Source organism: Balaenoptera borealis (assembly GCF_965194805.1).
Source record: "Balaenoptera borealis genome assembly, chromosome: 1".
NCBI classification, from domain to species: domain Eukaryota; kingdom Metazoa; phylum Chordata; class Mammalia; order Artiodactyla; family Balaenopteridae; genus Balaenoptera; species Balaenoptera borealis.
In genome coordinates this window covers 23856931-23879122 of record NC_138860.1, presented here as the reverse complement: position 1 = coordinate 23879122, position 22192 = coordinate 23856931, and the positions used below count along the sequence as shown (strand labels likewise).

The window sequence follows — 22192 nt, the reverse complement described above, 5'->3', positions numbered from 1 at the left end:
GTAGGAGTAGGGGTTCCCTAAGAGGAGTGTCCTCTCCACAGAGCAGGACGTGGAGCAGACTTGGGCACTGGGAGAGGAGAGACGTGCTGGGGGACCGGCGGGGAGGGCCGTGCAGGAGGAGACTGGCATGGAGAGCAGACTGTCAGTCTCACTCCTCCTCTACCTGACCCTTGTCACTAGGTTCTGTCTTCAGGTCAAGGGAGGTCACCAGGCTGCCCAAATGCCAGGGCTCAGAGGCAGTTTGCACCAGGGGCCCTATAGCATTAACAGTTCATCGAACAGATGCTCCTCGAGCACCTATTCTCCCGGCGCCAGACGCCGGTGATACTGGGCCATTGAGCCCAGTAAGGGCCCTGCTGTCAGACAGCTGACATCCTGTGGGGCAGAGACAGACCAAGGAAGCAAGGAAACAAGATAATGTCAGATAATGAAAGAGCGACAAAGAAAGTAGAAGGTGATGGGATACTGAGGCTGGGGCCACTAATCTAGCTTGGGGCGGGGGGGTCAAGAAGGCTTCTCTGAGGGGATATTTTGTCTGAGGCCTGAGTGCTAAGTTAGCCCATGCAGATAGAGGGGTGTTAAACCAAGGTGTGACATGATCTGGTTTGTATTTTGAAAAGATTTCTCTGGTTGCCATATTGAGAGTGGGGAAGGCAGAGCAGAGGCTGGCCGACCAGTTAGGAGGCAGTGGTCCAGGTGAGGCGCTGGTGGCTTGAACTGCAGTGGTGCGGTGGAGATGGGAGGGTTGAGTTCAGGATAGATTTTGGAGTCAGAGCTGGCAGGTGACAGGACCTGTTCTGAGTGGCAGTTTGCAGAGGACTGCGGGGCCATGATTCATAGCGAGGGCCACCCCACCGGATGTGCTGGGGCCCTGAGCAGTGTTAGCAAGTCCTACGGGATTCACAGCTGCAGGCCACAGTACCCACCCCTTTGGAAAACTAATTAATTTATTTATGGCTGTGTTGCTGCGCGCGGGCTTTCTCTAGCTGCCGCGGGCGGGGGCCACTCTTTGTTGCGGTGCGCGGGCTTCTCACTGCGGTGGCTTCTCTTGTTGCGGAGCACGGGCTCTAGGCACATGGACTTCAGTAGTTGTGGCATGTGGGCTCAGTAGTTGTGGCTCGCGGGCTCTAGAGCGCAGGCTCAGCAGTTGTGGCATGCAGGCTCAGCAGTTGTGGCATGCAGGCTCAGTAGTTGTGGCACGTGGGCTCAGCAGTTGTGGCTCGTGTGCTCTAGAGCACAGGCTCAGTAGTTATGGCGCACGGGCTTACTTGCTTCGCGGCATGTGGGATCTTCCTGGCCCAGGGCTCCAACCCGTGTCCCCTGCATTGGCAGGCGGATTCTTAACCACTGTGCCACCAGGGAAGCCCCACCCTTTAAACTGAGTAGGTTTGCGGTCTTAGTCACATGGGAGAAGGAAGGTAAGGTATTGGGGGAGGAGGGTTGAGTGACACACTTAGAAACAATGGGCCTGCTACTCCTGCTCAAGGTGGTAAAGGGAGACGCCGCAGTTACACGATGCTATCCACGTACCTTCTGGATTCTACTGTGGATGTGTCGGAAACCTTCCCCAAATCTGCCCTCCTCCTCAATTCCCCATGTCAGCAAACTGTGTCCTCTTTAGAGTCTCCCCTCATCAGCCCCCAAGTCCTGTTGGTTCCCACTCCAACGCTCTCCTCCCAGGGCCGGCCCCTGTTCTCCCTCCGCCCTTCTCCCGGCCTCCCCATCCACCCATCCATTCTCTGCAACGCAGCCAGAGAGCTTTCCAAAAGGCAGATCTAATCATGTCCCTCAGCTTAAAACCTTTTGGATCCCCAGAGGATTCTAGACAAAAGCCAAACTCTGAAAGCCGGCTAATTACAAAGCTCAGCATCATCGGCTCCACCTCCCCACTTCTCCCAACTTGCCTCCAGGACACACCCCCAGAATTCATCCCAGTTACCCTGCAGGGCCTTTCCTCTGGGGACACTTCTACTACCCCTGGCCAACTCCCGGTGACCTTCAGGACTCTGGAACCCCCTCTGCTGCCCCTGTCCTTGCATAGCCTCCTACCATAGCCCAGGCACTGGGACCAAATCAGCTCTTACCCCCCCTCCTCTGCAGACTGGAACCGAGAATCCTAGAGCGCCTTTCATCTGTGTGTCTCACGGTTCCAGCACAGCCTCGGGGATCCATCACGGGATAAAGGTCATCCCTTCCCAGGAGGGCAGAAGGCAGGATGGCAATAAGAGAAGAGAGCAAGTCTTTTCAGGAGACTTGACAGACTTGGGACGTCGTGATGGGTTTGTTGGGTGACACTGGGTGGCATGGCTGAAGGAGAGTCGCGCCCAGCAGGAGCCACCTGGCAGACCTCACTGCCCCCAGCACTCCAGTGCACACGCAGTCACTGGTCCCCAGCCTGTGCCCACAAGCTGCTTTATGAGCATGAATTTGGGCAGGGGGCGGCGTTGGCGGACGAAGGGCAGAGGTGGTTCCTCCATCCCCTCAAGCCAGGTTTCCATGCGGCGGCCCAGCCTGCCCTGTGCTCCTGGATCTCCATTCCCACGTACGAGGCCTCTGGGATCGCCCTGGTGGCTCCTGGCGGTGGGGAGGGGAGAAGACCCGCGGGTTAGTCGGTGTGTCCACTCTGGTAGGTCTCCCTGTGAGTCGGGGCTGCAGCCAGGGAAGCAAACAGGATCAAGCTCGGCAAGCTTGCTCGCTTGGGGCCCTGAGGCCTCCCCTAGCCGGGCGCTTCCTGCCCCAGGGCCACGCTCTCCCTGCCTGGCTCACCTCCTGTTCCTCTCCCCACACCCGCCCCAGGCTCTCCCCAGCACCCCATAGCTCCTCCTGGATTTTCTGAGCTTCACTGCAGGAGGGGTGGGTGGGGAGTAGGTACAATCCCATGAGAGGCAAGGGGTCCCTGCGGAGTGAGGGAGGATGGTTATAGAAGCCAGTAAAAAAGGAAGTGGAGGGAAAGACTAGGGGGAGACCGTCCGTGAGTGGAAGCTACCTTCTGAAGTTCAAGTGCACCTGACAGAAGAATAATGGCTAATGCTGAGTGTTCATTTGCTTCGTACCAACTATGGTGCTAAGTGCTTTAAGCACGCACTCATCTACTATCCCCATTTTACAGGGGTGAACACTGAGCCTAAAGAGGTGAAGTAACTTTCCCAGTATAGGCAGCAAATACTTGGCAGAGCTGAGATTCAAATTCAGCTGAATGTAATTAAGACTGTGGTTTCCAGAGTCAGACACTGCCTGAGGTCAAACCCCAACTCCGACCACTCGCTGTGTGGAAACTTGGGCAAGTTACTTAAGTCTCTGTACTTCTGTTCCCTCATTTGTAAAATGGTGATTAGAACCTACCTCAGGTCCCCACTGAGGAGTGAAGTTAATACCCAAAAAGTGCTTGGCAAAGGGCCTGGCACGTGATAAGTAATCCACAAATGTGGTTATTATGATTCATCGTCATTATCAGGCTGCAGCCCTGGAAGTGGCCAGCTACTGTTCTGCTGGGCTAAGTGGACCTTAGCTTAGTCACCCTAGTCCAGACACAGAGGGAAAGGCCCTGCTAGATTTGCCTTCTTCCTGGAGCCAGAAGATGACACATGTGCGTTCTTCTTATCCAGTCACTTGTTGGGAGACTGAGTGGATGTCACTAGATCCTCAGCCCCGGGACCGAGACCTCCCACACTCCTGGCGGGCTCTAGTATTGCTATCAGGACCAGTGTTACTGATTTTCCCTTTTGCTTCAGGCTCCAGCACAGTTCAGACCGTACTGAGCCTGTCTTTATTTAAAAATTTGATATTTTGTTCATCATGGGTTTTTTTGCATGAATTTTCATTTTTAAAATGTTACTTTAAAATGTCTATCTTGATAACTGACTTTATTGGCAACCCCTTAAATTCTGAGCCTGAGGCAAGTGCCTCACTCACCCTCATCCCAGCCCTGGCCCAAAGGGCTGATTGAATGCCTCACAGTATGGCATCTGGCTCCCCCGGAGCCAGTGACCCAAGAGTGAGCAAGGAAGAAGCTGCAATACTTCTTAAAGCATGACCTTGGAAGACACTCCATCACTTCTGCAATATCCTATTTATCACACAGGGCAGCCCTGTTCAAAATAGGAGGGGTACATAGGTACATGAATACCAGGAGACAAGAATCATGGGACCGTCTTGGAGGCTGGTTGCCACACCAGGCAGCCTGACTCATATACCAGATTTGCAGGTCTCCTGCCCAGAGTCTCAGTGGTTGGGAGAAGCCTCCACAGACTGGAACCAAGACCTCCCTTCTTTACCACATTTCCCCCTCTCAGACCCTGAGCAGTACTGACCAGGCTGGGCAACTGGGGCCTGTGTAGGATCCTACTCGCTGGTCCAGGGAGAAGCACCTGACCCAATCAGCCCTCCCCCAGAGTTTCTTAATTTGGGAGAGTGAGTTGATCCCCTGGTGGAAGATGTGACCTGTGGGTAATTATGTCCAGCTGGATGGAAAAATTAGCCATGAGAATCAAGAGAATTCATCCCAGGCCTCAGCTCCCACTGTCCATGAGGCCAAATGACATCCTTGCTCTGCTTTGTCTATTGTCTGGGTTTTAGAACCAATAATAAATTCCGGCTTCCTCCCAAGTGTATTTGAGTCAGGTTTCTGTCACCTCATCACCTCTTTGTCGGTGGCCTTCTGTGGAAGACAATGCTAGGGGGTTGCTTCTCAGAGTCTGGCCAACGCGACCTGCATCCAAATCACGTAGGGCTCTTGTCGAAACTGTCGGTGCCTGGGCCCCATCACAGACTCTCGGGGGTGGGTCCAGGAATCTGCAGTCTTCACACTGAAGCTTGGGGCCCTGCAGGAAGGCAGCAGCCGCTTTCTAGCTTTCCTCTGCCCGGGCCTGCAGCTCCTGGTGGCTGGTGCTGAAGTGGACTGAGACGCTCAAGATGTGGAGGAGGGCGCATGAGGGGGATGTGGGTTCACAGCGTAGGACCAAGTGGGGTGAGGGGCTGTGGGCATCCAGGCCGAGCTGGGGCCAGAGTCTGAGGTAGGAGGGAGCACGACCCAGGAAGGTGGCTGGGAGGGGACAAGCTTCTGACTGCACCTCGCTCTCGACGGGTGGTCTTGGCAAGTCACGTCAACACACAGCCTGCTGCCCTGCTCCCCCCACCCCGCCCAGTTAAAAGAGGATGTTGGGGCTTCCCTGGTGGCGCAATGGTTGAGAGTCTCCCTGACAGTGCAAGGGGACACAGGTTCTAGCCCTAGTCTGGGAAGATCCCACATGCCGCAGAGCAACTAGGCCCGTGAGCCACAACTACTGAGCCTGCGTGTCTGGAGCCCGTGCTCCGCAACAAGAGAGGCCACAATAGTGAGAGGCCCGCGCACCGTGATGAAGAGTGGCCCCCGCTTGCCGCAACTAGAGAAAGCCCTCGCGCAGAAACGAAGACCCAACACAGCCATAAATAAATAAATAAATAAACAAATAAATAAACCCAAAAAGTTAAAAAAAAAAAGTTTGAAAAACTTAAAAAAAAAAAAAAGAGGAGGTTGGCCCAATGATGGCAAAGGTCCCCTCTAGCTACAAAACTCAAGGCCCTGGGAGATGGGGGGTTTCCTTTGCAGAGACTTGTCCTCAGGTTGCTCTGGGTTGCTTCCTGAGGGGTGGGGACCTGCAGGCACCCTCCCTGGCTGAGGGCTGATCTCTGCTGTTTGTTTGTTCACTTCGCTCCTCCCCAGGGGCTGAGGCTCCCTCTGGGAAGCAGCTGCCAAGGAGCCTGGGCACTTCTGGGCTTAGCATTGTTTCCATAGCACCCAGCCACCCTGCCAGGAAGATGTGGGTTTCTCCTGGTTGACACCCAGAGGACCTTGGCCTCCTCCGTTTCCTGCCACACTGCTGGATCGCACAGAGGATGAAGTAGTGGGACATGCAGTAAACTGGGATTTGCAGGTCCTGAACTCAGCCTTGCATTCAGGCCAGTCCTTCTGGAAGTTTGGGCTCCAACCAGCAACAGGGAACTTGTTAGAAATGCAAATTATTGGACCCAACTCTAGACCCACTAAATTCTAGGGGTAGGGCCCAGCCATCTGTGTTTTAATAAATCCCTAGGTGTTTCTGATGCACATGAAAGTTTGAGAACCACTGCTTTATCCGTGTGCCTGGGACCCTCCCAGTGTCAGCACTGAATGTCTTGAGTCCCAGAAACCTCTCAGTTCCTGGCAAACCGGGATGGTTGGTCACCCCAGCTTTAGGTCTTGGGTTTCATTTTCTGTTGCTGTGAAACAACACCGCCCCCAGAATAGAGTGACCCAAAACAATATTATTTTGTTAATGAATCTGCAACTTGGGCAGGGCCAGCCCATCTCTGCTCCACTCTGTGTTAGCTGGGCAGCTCAGCGTCTGGGGTTTGCTGCATCATCAGAAGGTCTGGCTCCTGGGACTTCCCTGGTGGTCCAGTGGTTAAGACTCCATGCTTCCACTGCAGGGGGCACAGGCTTGATCCCTGGTCGGGGAACTAAGATCCCACATGCTGCACGGCGCAGCCATAGAAGGAAAAGAAAAAAAAAAAAAGTAAAAAGTTCTGGCTCCTGTGCTGAGACTGGAATAGTGAGGCCCTCGGCATCTCTGGCTACACGTGGTCCCTCCAGCCTGGTGGCTTCAGGGTAGATGGCCTTTTACCTGCCGATCAGGGATCCCACGGGGCATGTCCCAAAAGAGAGAACACAAATGGGAAGTCTGTTGGGCTTCCCTGGTGGCGCAGTGGTTAAGAATCCGCCTGCCAATGCAGAAGACATGGGTTGAAGCCCTGGTCCGGGAAGATCCCACATGCCGCGGAACAACTAAGCCCGTGTGCCACAACTACTGAGCCTGCGCTCTAGAGCCCGCGAGCCACAACTACTGAAGCCCACGCACCTAGAGCCCGTGCCCCACGGCAAGAGAAGCCACCGCAATGAGAAGCCCGCGCACCACAATGAAGAGTAGTCCCCGCTCTCCGCAACTACAGAAAGCCCGCGCGCAGCAACAGAGACCCAACTCAACCAATAAATAAATAGTAAAAATTTTTAAAAAACAAAAAAAACCAAATGGGAAGTCTGTCATCAGAGAACATCACTTCCGAAGCAGTCACAGGCTCCCCAGATTCCAGGGGAGGAAACAGACCCCGTGCTCCGCGGAGGGTGTGACGTCACCCCCGTGTGGTGGGAGATGCTCATCCACAGTCAGGAAACCCACTCGGCCACACCTTGTCTCCTGCCCCAGCACAGAAAGTTAAAGGAAGGGAACTCTGATCAGCCAGAGCCCATTCTTCCTCCCTGCTTCCTTCTTCCGACTCTACAAAGTCCATCGAGCACCTACAGTATGCTAGGAACTGGGGCTGGAGGCTAATGTTTCTCTGCAAATTCATTTACTATTTAAAGAGTCAGGCCTGAGCTCCAGTCCTGGGAGCCTGGGGCAGCTTCAGATGCTGGGAGTGGAGCAGCCTGGACACTGCTAGGGGGGCTGAGCAGCAGGGTGGGCTCTGAACTTAGGGACAGTGAGGGGGTGGGAGAGAGAAGAGGGAGGGAAGGAAGGAGGGAGAGAGATTCTGCTATTGCTGCTGCTGCTGCTGCTTTGAAGCTTTTCTGGACAAATGGCAAATTATCCACGCGGATGAGGGCTTTAGGTGTTTCAAAGCACCTTCCCTCACATCATCCTATTTGATTCCAAATGGACCATTAGAGCAGTGCCATAACAAATTGCAATTTGTCCACTGTCTATTTCCTACTTGACGGTGAGCTCCTTCGTGGGGCAGGACTGTCTACAGCCATCTCGAACCTTCAGTGGCCAGCAGAGAGAATCCTTGTGCCATCCGATCCCATATTTTTTCCAGGAGCTGGGTTCCTCTGCAGGTACTAGCAATATGGAACACGGGGCTGTATTACTGGAACTCCCGCCCCGCCCCGCCCCCGGCCACTGCAAGCGCTTTCTGAACTTGTAGGAATGAGAAGAAAGCAGCCCCTCCCCTGGGCTGTCACAGCCAGTCCCACAGCCTGAATTTCAGCCCCTGTGTTGGCCAGAGCCCCCGGGCAGGGCTTAACCTGTGCAACCATTCACGGCTGCCCCCTCCCCACCACGCAACCTCCAAGGTGTTTAAGTGAGGCAGCTGGTGCCTTAGGAGAATCTTCACCTGTCTTCTAGGGGCGAAGGGGTCAGACGCTGGAACCACTTCCCCTGCAGCGATTGGGGCTTCCGAAGCCCAGGCCTCGTCTTACTGGTTTTGGCGCCATCTAGTGGACATGTCTGGGCCCTCCTGGCCCACAGACCTTTCTGTAGCCCAAAAGCAAAACCAGCGACCTACCTGGCCACACGGGTGCCTCTGGACTTTTTTTTGAGTCCCAAATCCACAGGTCAGCCGCTCTCCCACGTGGCTTAGCGTGCAGTGGGGTGCCTGCTGGATGCCAAGTCAACACTTTTTCCCCTGAGATGGGCAGGGATTCACACGGAGACTCTCCCCTTCTAATCCCAGCCCTGCACTCAAACGTGTGCACAAAAGTGTGCATAATTAGAGCAGAATGAAACAACCCAAATGTCCGTCGAGACGGTGAACACTGTAGGAAAAAGAAATATGAGGGGCAGAGGGAAAGGTTAGCAGCTGGCAAGAAAGTGGCATCCTGTCAATCAGGGCTCACCTTCTCCTGTTCCAGAAATTGCCTCACGGAGAGAAAAGTAAAATAGGAAGAAAACTGACTTTCTTTTCAAAATAGAAAGGGGAGGGAATTCACCAGCAGTCCAGTGGTTAGGACTCGGCACTTTCACTGCCGTGGGCCAGGGATCAATCCCTGGTTGGGGAACTAAGATCCCATAAGCCACGTGGTGCAGCCAAAAAAAAAAAAAAAAAACCAAAAACAAAACAAGTAAAAATAGGAAGGGAAAATATTTTGAATGAGATTAGCACAAGTAAGAGACTATGCCTGCAATGGGAAATGGTGAAATGAGAAACCAATCAGGTGCGCCTTTCATCCAGCAGCCATCAGGAATTTATTGTTGCAGCTGCAGTAATGGGAAGTTCACAGATTTTTAATTTCCTTCTTAGGGAGTGATAGAAAAACCGAATGAGAATGCTCATAGCTCTCTCCATCATAACTTCCCACTTTCATCTCCTTTTCCCTTTCTAGCTTCCCATCCAATTGTTTTTAATATTTAGAAGAAAAGGTAACCACCTTTCGAAGACATCAGTGCAGGTAGACTCAGGATTGGAGAAGTGTGCTGCCAGCTGGCGGGTGGTCCAGCAGGTGCTGGAGGGCGTTCCCAAATGCTTTTGGAAAAACCAATGAACCCCTTTGATCAAGACCTTGTTTGTTTTTGCTTTGGTTTTTGGTTTGGGTTTTAACCCCACCACGTGGCTTCTGGGACCTCAGTTCCCTGACCAGGGATGGAACCCAGGCCATGGCAGTGAAAGCACTGAATCCTAACCACTAGACCACCAGGGAACTCCCGATCAAGACCTTGTTTTAATTTTAAAACAAAAATACTGATATTTCATCCTCCCAACTCATGGGGATTTTATGGGGATTCAACCTGAGAGGGATTGAAGCATTTTCAAAGGTGGGGGAATTCCCTGGCAGTCCAGTGGTTAGGACTCTTCGCTCTCACTGCTGAGGGCCCGGGTTCGATCCCTGGTTGGGGAACTAAAATCCCATAAGCTGCATGGCGCAGCCAAAAACAAAACAAAACAAAACAGAAAAGCATTTTCAAAGGTGGGACAGAACTGCAAGAAATAAATGACCCAAACAGGGAAGGGGGAAAGTCACTCCTTTCAGAGCATGTCGTCCTAGGATGGCTGTTAAGGGGGTAGAATTATAAAAAGCATCAAGGTAGTGTGAGGACTGGGGCATGGGTCTGGATCTTCCGGTGACTCTCAGTGGCATCTTAAGCAAGGCACTTTCAACTCACTGGCTATGTTTTCCGTAACTTTCAATAAAATCATCTGGTTATAATAGAAAAAAAAAAAAGATGGTGAACACTGATTCTATGGAATGTTATGTAGTGGCTAAAAGGAGTATGCAGGACTGGAAACATCTTCAACAAGCACATCACAGATCAACATATACAGCACAATGCCAGTTACTAAAAGAGACCAACCCAAACCTGACCTACGGTTTACACATCAGTTTGAAAATGTATAGGAGGACTGGTCAGGACACACGGCCTGGTGAAGGGGGGATGGGGAAGTGTGAAGGAGGCCTTTCGTTTTACACACCTTTACTGTACATCTTTTTCAGTTTTTAAGAGGTAAATAAAGAAACAAACAAAAACCTTCTGTTGCCAGTATCTGAGTCCCTGCTGCTCTCGCAAAAGGAACAGCCGTGACCTTCTGATCCAACTCCCAGCCTCCACCTCCCTGGGCCACCAGGCTCCCCAGTGGCTCTGCCCCCCTCCCATCAGGACGTCCTTCTCAGCCTCACACCTGGCAACTGGAACAGCGCTCTGGCTGTGGCTGCCCAGTCCCTCGCCACGACATCATCCCCAGCCAGGGGGCAACTTCAGAAGCTTATGTGGTCCGGCTGCTCCTGTTGAAGACCCTTCACAGCTCTCAGCAGCGAACACTTGGTGGGCTGTCAGCTTCCACACCGCCTTCCCAGTGGGGGCAATCCGCATTGCGCAGGGCCTTTCCTCCCACTTAGCGGCTGAAGGGCTCCAGCGCTCACCTCCCCCTCTCCTGGGGTGCAGAGCACAGCCCAGGCTTGGGCAGAGGGAGCTCCGCCAGGAGCAGAGCCTACAGCTGAGTAATGGCAGCAGGGGCTGAGTCCAGCAGCGCTGCAGCCCAGCGGTGGCGTCGGCTGACTAGGCTCCGTTGGTCCCTCTTTGTTTTCTGAGCCCCGGTCCCCTGACTCCCAGGCAGCTCCTCGAGCTGAGCTCCTAGTTCCCTCCCAGTAACTCCTTTTGGGTGTCCCTTTCAAGTGTCACAGGGACCTGTGTGAGGGACCCTGATAAATGTGCTAACCTGTGGTCCATGCAGCTGGTGCAGCAAGAAGTTGCATCAGGACCCAGATGTTTAGAGTCAGCAAATGTGCCATTCTAAAGGCAGTTTCTACAACCACAGCAGATGACTTTGCTGGGTTTTCAAGGTATATATGGGGACATGAAGGGCTTGGTGAGCTCTCACTTGGGCCTTTCCTGGCTTGGCAGGGCCTCACCTGGAAAGGCCGACCATGGCCACCACCACTGAGCACCCCTCAGGGAGGAGCTGGAGAGACGAGCAGCCGGATTGGGCAAACATTTGCCGGTGACGTGTCTTCTGTGGGTATTGCCAAGTCAACTGTCACTTTTACAAGCAGTAAGCTCCAGCACTCAGAGGGGCCACTTCCCAGGTGCCCTCATCACCCTCTGAGACCCTCTGCCAGCCCTCAGACCCTCCTCAAACTCATCCCCGCCCGGCCAACCTTCTCCAACCCAGACACAGCCTGGAGCCTCTCTCCTCCAGGCGGCTGGCTCCTCACTGCCCGGCAAAGCCCCTGGGCTGCCAGGCTCAAAACCGTCCCCTCAGATCTTTCCAGTCCTCTCTGCTCAGCCGGAGTTCACGCAGCTCAAGTCCCACCTCCATCCTGCAGCAGACACTTAGACATTTATTTATTGAGCCCCTACCCTGTGCCAGGTTCTGGCGCGTGCCTACTCGTCCCCCATCTCCCCCCGCTCTGAATCTTCCAGCAGCGCCCGACTTCCGCACCACCTTCCGCAGCTCCCCGGGACAGCCCTGTCTATCCAGCTCCTGTCCCCGGACTGCAAGGCAAGCCCCGAGCGCTGCACTCGCTGAATCCTCCCCTCCCCTGCCTGGGCTGCAGCCGCCCCTCAAGTAAGTGCTTGTCTTCTCAAGGCAGCACCGAGGAGCTGGGACCAAACCCCCAGAAGCAGCAGCAGCAGCAAATCATCTTCTCCCTGTTCTGATTTCACAGTCCAGGAAGCGGCGCCTCTGGCTGGGCTCTGCAAATAAAGGCGATTTTTAAAAACCAGAGGGTGCTGGGGATTTAGCCAGCAAACTGCCTCCCGCACAGCGACTGGGACGGCCCTTCCCCGCCTCCGGGCCTGGACCCCCCAGGGACAGGGCGCGGGGGCGGGAGAGGTGCGGCTCCCACGTCTGTGGGAGGCTCACGCTGGCCCCGCAGACTTGGGTTCGGGTCCTGGCCGTGCCGTGTGACGAGCAACCAGTCACCTCCCCTCCTAGAGAAGGTTTTCTCGGCGGCCGAGACGGGCGATCACATTCCCCTGCTTTTCTCACCCGCGAGGGCCGAGGCGGGCGGGGCGGCGGGCACCGGGCGGGCGGAGTCGCAGGGGCGGAGGGGCGGGGCTCGGCGGCGGACAAAGGGCGGCTGACGCGACGGGCCAGCCTAGCCGGCTGGGCCCAGGCCGGGATGGGGGTGGGGTCGGGGAGAGTCCTTCTCGACCCCCGCCCCGCCCGGGGGCACCGCGGGCGCGCCCCTCAGCGGGTGGCCGGAGCGGAACCGCGCGCCGCCGCGACAATAGCCACCATTTCCGCTCGGCGCGGCTTCCGCTGGCTTCTCCCTACGGGTCCCGAGCGCCAGGGCGCCTCTCTCGTTTTATAGCCCGGGTGTCCCTGTCGATTTCATTGATTTTACAGAAGTTCGGTTTTACCCCAAACGTGCTTCCTTTTTGTGGAAAAGGGGAAGCGGGCGCGAGGCCCGGACGCCGCTTCATGCGGGGGGGTCCTCGGCCGCTGTCGCCCCCGCCCGGCGGCGGCGGCGCGGGGGACCAGCGCTCCCGCTTCCGCCCGCGGCGGCCACCAGAGGGCGCGCGGCGTCGTCCCCTGGTCCTCCCGCGCCCCGGCCGCCGAGACCCGGCCGAGCGCGCGACCCAGGCTCTGGCCGGGGAACTCCGAGGTCCGCGGCGGGAGGGCCACCCCGCTCCTGCGCAGGGCAGCGGGGACGTGCTGGAGGAGGGCAACCGGCCTGGTCTGGCGGGGAAGGGCCTGGAGTGGGTGTGTGCGCCTTGGGGGATAATCGTGCAGACCCTGTCCCGGCCCGAACCTCCTGAGGCCACCAGAGAACCAAGCTGGGTCGCCCTGTGACCTCGGGGCAGGTGTTGGCCCTCCTGGGGACTCGGTTTTCCGCCTGTGGACGGAGAATGAGCACTGCCCCTGCGCGTGCGGGGCGCGGTTGCGAGGCACCCCGAGGCCACCCGGGAGGGGCCCGGCGGGTGGGCTTTCCCAGAGCGGCACGGACGAAGTGGTACAAACTGCCTCGTTATTGTATTTAAAATCGAAAGTGGGTAAGAGTGGGAGCCAGGTCCTCTCATTTCCCGGTGCACCTACCCCCCGGCGCTGCGATGTTGTCGCTACTCGCTACCAGCCTGGGCAGTCCCGAGCAGCCCTTCCTTTGAGCACACTCCGTACAGGGAAATCTGGCATCAGCTTAACAAAGGGATCCCTGCCCTTACAAAATCACTTGCAGTGGGATTTCTCTCAATGAGTAAGTTGTAGGAAAGTGTTCCTTGTAAATAGAATATCTATAACGGTCCAGGGGACTTGAAAATCAATCCTTTTGTAAAATAAATACTTCCCTGGTAATAACAGTTACAGGGCCAAGGGCGGGCATGTGATGGGGGAGCTGACTCAGGGCTCAACTTATAGGTGCCCTGACCTGCCGCTTAGGGTCAGTTCTTTCCCACTCACTCTGTAGCCGGGATTCTGCCTCACCTGGCCTGGGGATACTAAAGCAGGGCCCCTTCCTGCCTCAGTTTCCCCTCCTGACCCCACCTCCTCGCCCCTCCCCCCCAGGACAGATTATCTGGCTGCTGCATGTGTCTCTGCTGGAAGAGACCTAGAGACCACACAGGGAGCAGCTTCACTGGCCGGTCAACCCCTGTGTGCTGACCAGGGCCTCCCACCCTGGCTGGGTGCTCCTCTTGGGGACTCTGGCTTGGGGACAGCCACCCATTCCCTACTCCCACCCACAGAATTCCTGAACTCAGTGGGGCATCACTCTGGATGCTGGTGGATGGAGGAGAAGGCATCTCGGGCTCCAGGACTTCGTGTGAAGTGTGGACCATCTCTTGGTCCACCAGCCCCAGGCCACCCTGCTGCAAGGAAAGACCCAGCCACCCACCATTGAGCAAGGAGGTGACACAAGCCTTCTTCTTCCCTGGGCCATTTGGTGCTGGGCAGAGACCGACGAGTAGCAGATAGCACTGCTCACTCGCTGCTTTTAAATCCTCTGACCTTTGTGAATTTTTCATCGAATCCAAAGAGCCAGGCGAACACACAGGCGCTCACCTCCCTTGGCTGAGCAGAGGCAGAGCCAATGAATGTCAGGGTTTCCCATTTAGGGAAACCACCTACCACCTCAGCAGCGCTGGGCCTCCCTGACCACAGCGGCCCCCCTCCCCTCCTCCGCAACTGGGGCAGGCTTAGAGCCTATTCAGCAGCGATGGGCTCCATCCCTTGGGCAGCATGTGCAGAAGGCACCTCAGGAAGCAGATTTCAGTCATTGTTTTCTATTTATTCTTCACTTATTTGTTCTGCACACAGTTCCTGACACCTTTTTTTTTTAATTATTATTATTTTTAACATCTTTATTGTTGACACCTATTTTGAATCAGGCTCTCCAGTAGAGGTGGGGGTGGAGACCTAAAATATATTTCTTTTTTTTAAATAAATTTATTTATTTACTTTTGGCTGTGTTGGGACTTTGTTGCTGTGCGTGGGCTTTCTCTAGTTGCGGCGAGCAGGGGCTGCTCTTCGTTGCGGTGCATGGACTTACTGCAGTGGCTTCTCTTTTTGTGGATCACGGGCTCTAGGCGCGTGGGCTTCAGTAGTTGTGGTTCGCGGGCTCTAGAGCGCAGGCTCAATAGTTGTGGCGCACGGGCTTAGTTGCTCTGTGGCATGTGGGATCTTCCTGGACCAGGGCTCGAACCCGTGTCCCCTGCCTTGGCAGGTGGATTCTTAACCACTGCGCCACCAGGGAAGTCCAAACATATTTCTTAAAATATGTATTATTTATTTATTTTCCTTATTTTTTTGGCTTCGTCGGGTCTTAGCTGCAGCACACAGGATCTTTGCTGAGGCGTGCGGGACCTTTTTGTTACAGCGCACGGTCCCTTTGTTGCGGTGCTCAGGCTTCTCTCTAGCTGTGGTATGCGGGTTTTCTTTTCTCTAGTTGTGGCGCCTGGGCTCCAGGGCGCGTGGGCTCTGTAGTTTGTGTCATGCAGGCTCTCTAGTTGAGGCACGTGAGCTCAGTAGTTGTGGTGCGTGGGCTTAGTTGCCCCGCAGCACGTGCGATCTTAGCTCCCCGACCAGGGATCGAACACGCATACCCCACGTTGGAAAGCAGATTTTTTACCACCGAACCACTAGGGAAGTCCCCCTAAAACATATTTTTATAGGATTCATGAAGAGTGCTTCTTACTTCCTGATACTGAGGCGAAGAACTCTGACTTCACCACTTACCAGCTGTGTGACCTGGGGCAAGTCACTCAACCTCTCTGAGACTCAGTTTCTTCAACTGAAAAGTGAGACCAAGGGCACCTTGGTCGGATACCTCCACTATGAGTCTTGGCCATAAAGCTGTGAGAGGTCCCTGTAGAACTTTCTCTGGCCACAGTAGAAAGACAGCCTGAGGCTCTGGGGGTGGAGATTAGCTCAGACCCTCCTCCCCGAAGGCCCTTGGTCTCCCTCCATCTTCCCTCACCCTCCAGGGCTCCTCCAGCCCACCAAGCCTCCTCATCAGTCTCTTCCCTATTGTCTGGAGACATGCAAGCATGTGCTGCCCGCATGATTGGTAATTGATTGACTGAATGCCAAGGACCACCGAGGACTCCTGACCAGGACAGGGGCAGATATCCCACGACGAAAGAAAGGGGTCCTCCAGCTCCCCCAAGTCAGGAGGCCCCCCCATATCCCGGCTCTGCCTCTGGTGGCTGTGTGTCCTCCTTTCAGGGCCTTACCCCATCCCATGAGGGTCTGCTCCTCATACCTCCCTATAGTCAACCATCAGTCAGGAGAATTCATCTGGACCCTTCATCTCCTTCCTTAGAAATACACCCCTCCCCCACGCAGGAAAATTCCCTATCACAGTGGGAAGGGCTACCCATCCTCCTCCCGGCCTCCTCCCCACCAAAGTAGCCCACCCAGCAGCCAGGGTTCCTGGGCTTTAAGAAAAAGCTGATGTCTCCCCTCCCCTGCCACTCCCTTTCCTCCCTCTCTTCTTCTCCCTTCCTCCATGCACTGGGCAGCAGCCCAAGGTCAGAGGGGAGACAGACACCACAGGCCTCCTGTCCCCCACAGCAATTCTAATCACCTTGATGAGCCTAGACAGAGGCCGCCAGAGGCGAGGAGACTTGCGTGGGGCTGGCACCGTCGAGAAGACACATGGTTCAGCTCACCCACATTCGTCATCATTATTCTTCACCTCCTCTCTGTTATTGTCAGGGGCTTCTTTAATGAACCTTCTAGCAGACAGTTGATGCTACTCCTCCAAGAAGCGACATTCCCCTGCTGAAATGACCATATGATGAGGGAGAACTCCCTCCTCCCACCCACTTCTGACCTAGTTCTGCAAACACTAAAAGTCATCTGGAATACTGCTGGCATTTGCCCCCCACCCAAAGGGCAAGAGAGGAGCCCTCCCCCCAGGGACGGGGTTCTGTCCTCAGGAGCTACATGGTGGAGGGGGTCAGGTGGACCTGGTGTGGAGAGATTTCCCAATGCTTGGGGTCCCTGACCAGCTGGAGCAGAAGGGGAGAGGGCTTTGGGACACACCGGAAGGATGAGTCGATGCCCTGCCAGGCCCAAGAAAGGGAGGGTGTCTATGCTTCCAGGGAGATGAGATGTGCGTAAGGCCACCAGCACCTCTCCTCACTGGGGCAGCCAGAGCCATGGGACCCAGAGGAAATGGGGAGCGGGGACACCATCCTGTCTGGGCCCAAGACGGGCCTCAAGCAGCACACTAGTGCCTTGAGAGTCAGGAGGAGCTTGATGGTGGGGCCCAGGCAGCTGCAGGTCATGATGTTCCAACAAGAGGGACATCCCCAGCCCTGGGTTGGCAGTGAACAGTGTCCCAGCTTTCCACTCCCTCGCACCTGCTGAGGGCTCTCCCCCCTCTCAGGGGCCCTCTCCACTAGCCCCCAGGCCTCTATCCCGCCTCGGTCCCTCCCGGTTCATTCTCCCCTGTGCTCCCTCCAAGCCAACTTATCAAGGCCCAGCCTCCTGTTGCTGGTTTCTCCCAGCCTCTCCCAGGCCCTCAGATCCACTCTGGCCCTGCTCTCCACTGGCCTTGGCTGTAATTGCCATCCACACCCATCAAGCTAGAGCTCATGTTGCCTTGTGGGGTCTTGTCCTCACAACACATCCAGATGGGGGCGTCCTGAGGGCAAAGACTTTACATTCTGAGAGCTTCCCATTCTGAGAGTTTAGCTTCACGGACCTCCAGGGGTTGAGAGAAAAAAATGGGCTTTGGGGACTACAGTTACAATTCTGGATCAGCCCTGTGATGGTTTTAAAATGTGTTCACAAGTGCTTTGGCATAGCTCCCTTCCAAAGATGGAGCAAAACCCCTCCCCTTGAGTGTGAGCTGGACTTGACCCAATAACTTGCTTATAATGAATTGGATGTGGTGGAAGTGACATGTGACTTCCCAGACGAGGTCATAAAGGGCATTGCAGCTTCCCTGTGACACCCCCCCGCCCCCAGATCACTGGCTCTAGGGGAGGCCAGCCAGCACGTTGTGAGGCCACTGAAGCAGCTTTGGAGAGGCCCGTGTGCGGGTAGCTGAGGCCTCCCACCAGCAGCAGCACTAACTTGCCAGCCACATGAGTCAGCAGCTTGGAAGCAAACCCACCAGCCCCACTCAAGCCTTCAGATGACTGCAGCCCTGGCTGACATCTTGACTCTAATTTCATGAGAGATCCTGAGCCAGAATGAAGCTAATCCTGAATTCCTGAGCCACATAAAATGTGAGTGATAATAAATGTGCATTGTTTCAAAGCCACTGAGCTTTAGGGTAATTTATTATCCAGCAGTATAAAACCAATAAAGCCACTTATAAGCTGAGCGTGCTTGAATGTTCTGAGCCTCAGTTCCCTTATCTGTAAAATAAAGATCATAAATGTACCTCAGAGTTTTGAAAGGATTAGAAATAAGACATGTTAATGCTATGCAGCAGGCCCCTAATATGTGGTAGCTGAATATTAAATAATGTTGATCCCCTGTCTGCCCATCCCTTCCACAAACATGCACTGGGTTCTTGATGGACAAGGCATCAAGTCCTGCTACAGTCAAGACAGTCCTGCCTCCAGGGCTGGGACTGGAGGTGCTCCTGACAGGTGGACCCATATACCCACTGGAAGGGAAATGTTTGTCGTGTAGCTCGGAGCTGAAACCTTTCAGCTGGAACACAGAGCTGAGTCTGCCTTTACAGACAGGAGCAGGGTTGCTGGGGCCTGGGAATGGGGGGAGTTTGTCCCCCGAATACCTTTTTTGTGCCTTTTGAATTTTGAACTATGTGAATGTATCATCTACCTGACAAGTAAATAAGTCAAATACTTATAAAAAGTGAGGCATAGGGACTTCCCTGGTGGTCCAGTGGTAAAGAATCCACCTTCCAATGCAGGGGACGCGGGTTCGATCCCTGGTCAGGGAACTAAGATCCCACATGCCATGGGGCAACTAAGCCCACGTACCACAACTACTGACCTCGTGCGCACCTCAACTAGAGCCCACGTGCCACAAACTACAGGGCCCATGTGCTCTGGAACCCGTGAGCCACAACTACAGAGCCCACGCACCCTGGAGCCTGTGAGCCACAACTAGAGAAGAGAAAACCCGCATGCCACAACTAGAGAGCCCGTGCACCATGACAAAGAGCCTGCGCGCCTCAACGAAAGATCCCGCATGCCTCAATGAAGATCCCGTGTGCCACAACTAAGACCCGATGCAGCCAAAAAAAAAAAAAAAAAAAAAAAAAAGTGAGGCATAACAAAAACAAAAAATAAATAAATCACAACAGAGTAACATATTGTGAAAAAAAGGAAGGCAACAGCCCCACATGGAGTTACTTATGCTAGGCCCTATGTCACCAATCCGAGACTTAATTATGGTTTCGGCTCTCCCAGAAATGGAATCTTAAACCAGTCCATCAGGAAACACCCAGTCAGCGCTAGTGATGTCATCTGCCTGGCAGAGCCCTGCCATTCCCTAAAAGTGATCTTGCCATAGCCAACCTGCTTTTTGGCCTCGTATAACTGTTCCTGCTCCCTTCTATAAAAGTCTTCCCTTTTGTACAGCTCCTCTGCTAGATTGGATGCTGCCCAATTTGAATTGATTTTTGCTCAAATAACTTAAAATGTTTAATGTGTCTCAGTTTATCTTTTAACAATACACATCTTAGAAAATCCACCAATGAAAGGACCAAAGTGTGATGATCCAGGCAGGGTTCATTGGTGGTGGATGGAATGCGGGGGGCATACAGAGAGCAGGGGGAGCGAGAAGGGGAGACAGAAGCAAGGGAAGCCAGGCGCTCCCTCATCCTTCGGGGCCCAGTGTCCCCCACCCACACTCTGCCATGGGGTCCGCCCACCCACACTCCCACCCCACTCCCCCTCTGCTCCCAATCAACCTCCTGCCCCGCTCGGTTAGGACACCTAGGGGACTGTCCTAGAGCTAGTTACTTACCCGGCTCCCTTCCCCACCTGAGCCCTGAGTTTCTGGTACCTGAGAACCATGTCCTGTGGTCTCTTTCCCCCAGGCCTGACCCGCTTACTGGTGAAGGGGAGGAGAAGTGAGAAGGCCGTGTAGAATTGGCTTGGAGCAGAAGTCTTCACTTTTCTGTGAGGGCAGGAAGACCCCAGCTGTCCCCTCAGTACCTCAGCAGTGGAGCTCAGGCCTCTGGGCTGTGCCTGAGGTCCGAAAACAGGCATCCTTCTGGGTCATGGCAATAAGGGACCTAACACTGGTGACCAGTGACCTTGCACTCCGGCCCCTCGAGGAGAGAACAAGGAGGGCTCTTCTCATCGGTGTGTAGCCTTCCTCACATCCTGCGTGATCTGGAGGCTGCCTGCGGGCCCAAGGCTGCACCACTCCAGAGAGACCCGAGACGGCCCTGGCTCTCCACACATCCTTGGCTGAATGCATGCCTTGCACGCATGTGGAAGAGACACAAAAGGGCCTGGCAGAAAGTAAAGGCAGGGTCAAACTTGCACAACTGCCTGAACTTTAAATGCATTCCTCTGACCTACACACAGATCCATTGGCGAAGGGTGGAAGCCTTACAGGCTCAAAAAGTGTGGGCAGGGGCTTCCCTGGTGGCACAGTGGTTAGGAGTCCTCCTGCCAACACAGGGGACACGGGTTTGAGCCCTGGTCTGGGAAGATCCCACATGCCGCGGGGCGGCTGAGCCCACGAGCCACAACTACTGAGCCCATGCGCCACAACTACTGAAGCCCGCGCACCTAGAGCCCGTGCTCTGCAACAAGAGAAGCCACCGCAATGAGAGGCCCACGCACCGCAATGAAGAGTAGCCCCCACTTGCCGCAACTAAAAGAAAGCCCGCGTGCAGCAACGAAGACCCTACACAGCCATAAATAAATAAATTAATTAATTAAATTAAATTTAAAAAGTGTGGGCATAACCTCTGACTAATCACCGGCTCACAGGGACAGCCTCTAGAAAGGCCAGATTAAACATCAAAACAATCTAGGGGCAGGACAGGAATAAAGATGCAGATGTAGAGAATGGACTTGAGGACATGGGGAGGGGGGAAGGATAAGCTGGGACAAAGTGAGAGAGTGGCATGGACATATATACACTACCAAGTGTAAAATAGATAGCTAGTGGGAAGCAGCCGCATAGCACAGGGAAATCAGCTCAGTGCTTTGTTACCACCTGGAGGGGTGGGATAGGGAGGATGGGAGGGAGATGCAAGATGTAGGAGATATGGGGATATATGTATATGTATAGCTGATTCACTTTGTTATACAGCAGAAACCAACACACCATTATAAAGCAATTATACTCCAATAAAGATGTTAAAAATTTTTTTTAAATTAAAAAAAAAAACACAAAACATCAAAACAAGAAGAAAAAACGGAGTAGAGAGAGCAGTAGCTGCACACTGCGGGGAGACAGACTCTACAGAACTGGTCTGAGCAAGCCCATAAACAAACACACCCAGCAGTAACAAGGGCGGGCAGCAGGGGTGGGGTGGGGTCCAAGTCCAGAGCCGCTACAATATATGACCTCCAATAGCCACTTGTCAATTAAAAAAAAAATACAGGATATGCAAAGAAACAGAAAAGTGTGCCCTGTAATCTGAAAAAAAGGAGTCACTAGAAGATCACTGAGGGGGCCCAGATGTTGGGCTTTGTCTCTCTCCTTCCCTCCCTTTCTCTCTGTTCCAATTTCCAGGGAAGAGCCTGGTCGGGCCAGGTGTCCACCCCGATCCTATCACCTGAGAGAGATGCGGGGCGGGGCCAGGTAGAGAAAATTTGTAACGTCATAGCAGGTAGGAACTACCTCCTTGACCCTACATGGATGAGGATCAGTTCCCAGAGAAAAGAGGGGTCATTGATTCCAATCCAGGCAGTGTTAAAAAATCAATGGAGACATATTGAAAATTGTAAGTTTGTTTGAGCAAAAACCCATTTGAAGGGGACAGGGTTAAACTGGAAGTGGTTAGGAGCACTCCTCCAGGAGCTGGGGACAGACAGAAAGAGAGACTTATTTGTGGAAGCGAAAAAAGGAAATCATTTGCTTGGCTGTAGCTTACAGCCTAGTTGGCTGTTTGTGATGAGTTGTCTTTATAGTTCTGATTTCAGAACCTTGAAGCATTTACAGGCTTAGATTTTGGTCTGCCTAGGTAGCCCCCAAAGCATTAGAGCCGCAGTCAGTCTAATGGCCTCCTTGTTTAAGTAATTTAACAGTAGACACCCACAAAGGTGTCTGCCACCCTTGTTTCCCTTCTGAAAAGGTAAGCAGTGATGCCCACAGGAGCCCAAAGGCACTCGAATTTGTTTCCTCCCATCAGAGGAGGGCAGCATCCGCTAGCCATTCCTCAGGCAGGTGCTTTGCAAACGTCCATTCTCCCCACTGTGGGGCTGTGTGGGAGTTGGATGGGGGATGGGCAGTGGGAAGAGGGCTCATCACCCCTAAGCTCCTTTGTAGTTATCATGCCTCAGAAATCATGCCATCATTCTATTTAATAATATAAATTGCACTCAAATAAATGGTCGTTGAGTCTTCTTCCTTT

At 54.0% G+C, this 22192-nt stretch overlaps 2 long non-coding RNA genes across 3 annotated transcripts; one reads left to right on the top strand and one right to left on the bottom strand.

The window, feature by feature from the left end:
* Positions 1 to 5498: 5498 nt before the first annotated feature.
* LOC309606909 lies at positions 5499 to 12247 on the bottom strand. 2 transcript variants are annotated; one of them, XR_014232115.1, is made up of 3 exons: positions 12106 to 12228; positions 8299 to 11921; positions 5499 to 7852 (listed from the first exon to the last, which is right to left on the bottom strand). It is a non-coding gene; the product is annotated as an uncharacterized lncRNA (long non-coding RNA). The 2 variants fall into 2 exon arrangements; XR_014232114.1 differs by having other exon boundaries at positions 5499 to 11921; positions 12106 to 12247.
* Positions 12248 to 12651: 404 nt separating this feature from the next.
* LOC309606901 lies at positions 12652 to 18031 on the top strand. Its single transcript, XR_014232108.1, has 2 exons — positions 12652 to 12933; positions 13911 to 18031. It is a non-coding gene; the product is annotated as an uncharacterized lncRNA (long non-coding RNA).
* Positions 18032 to 22192: the final 4161 nt, after the last annotated feature.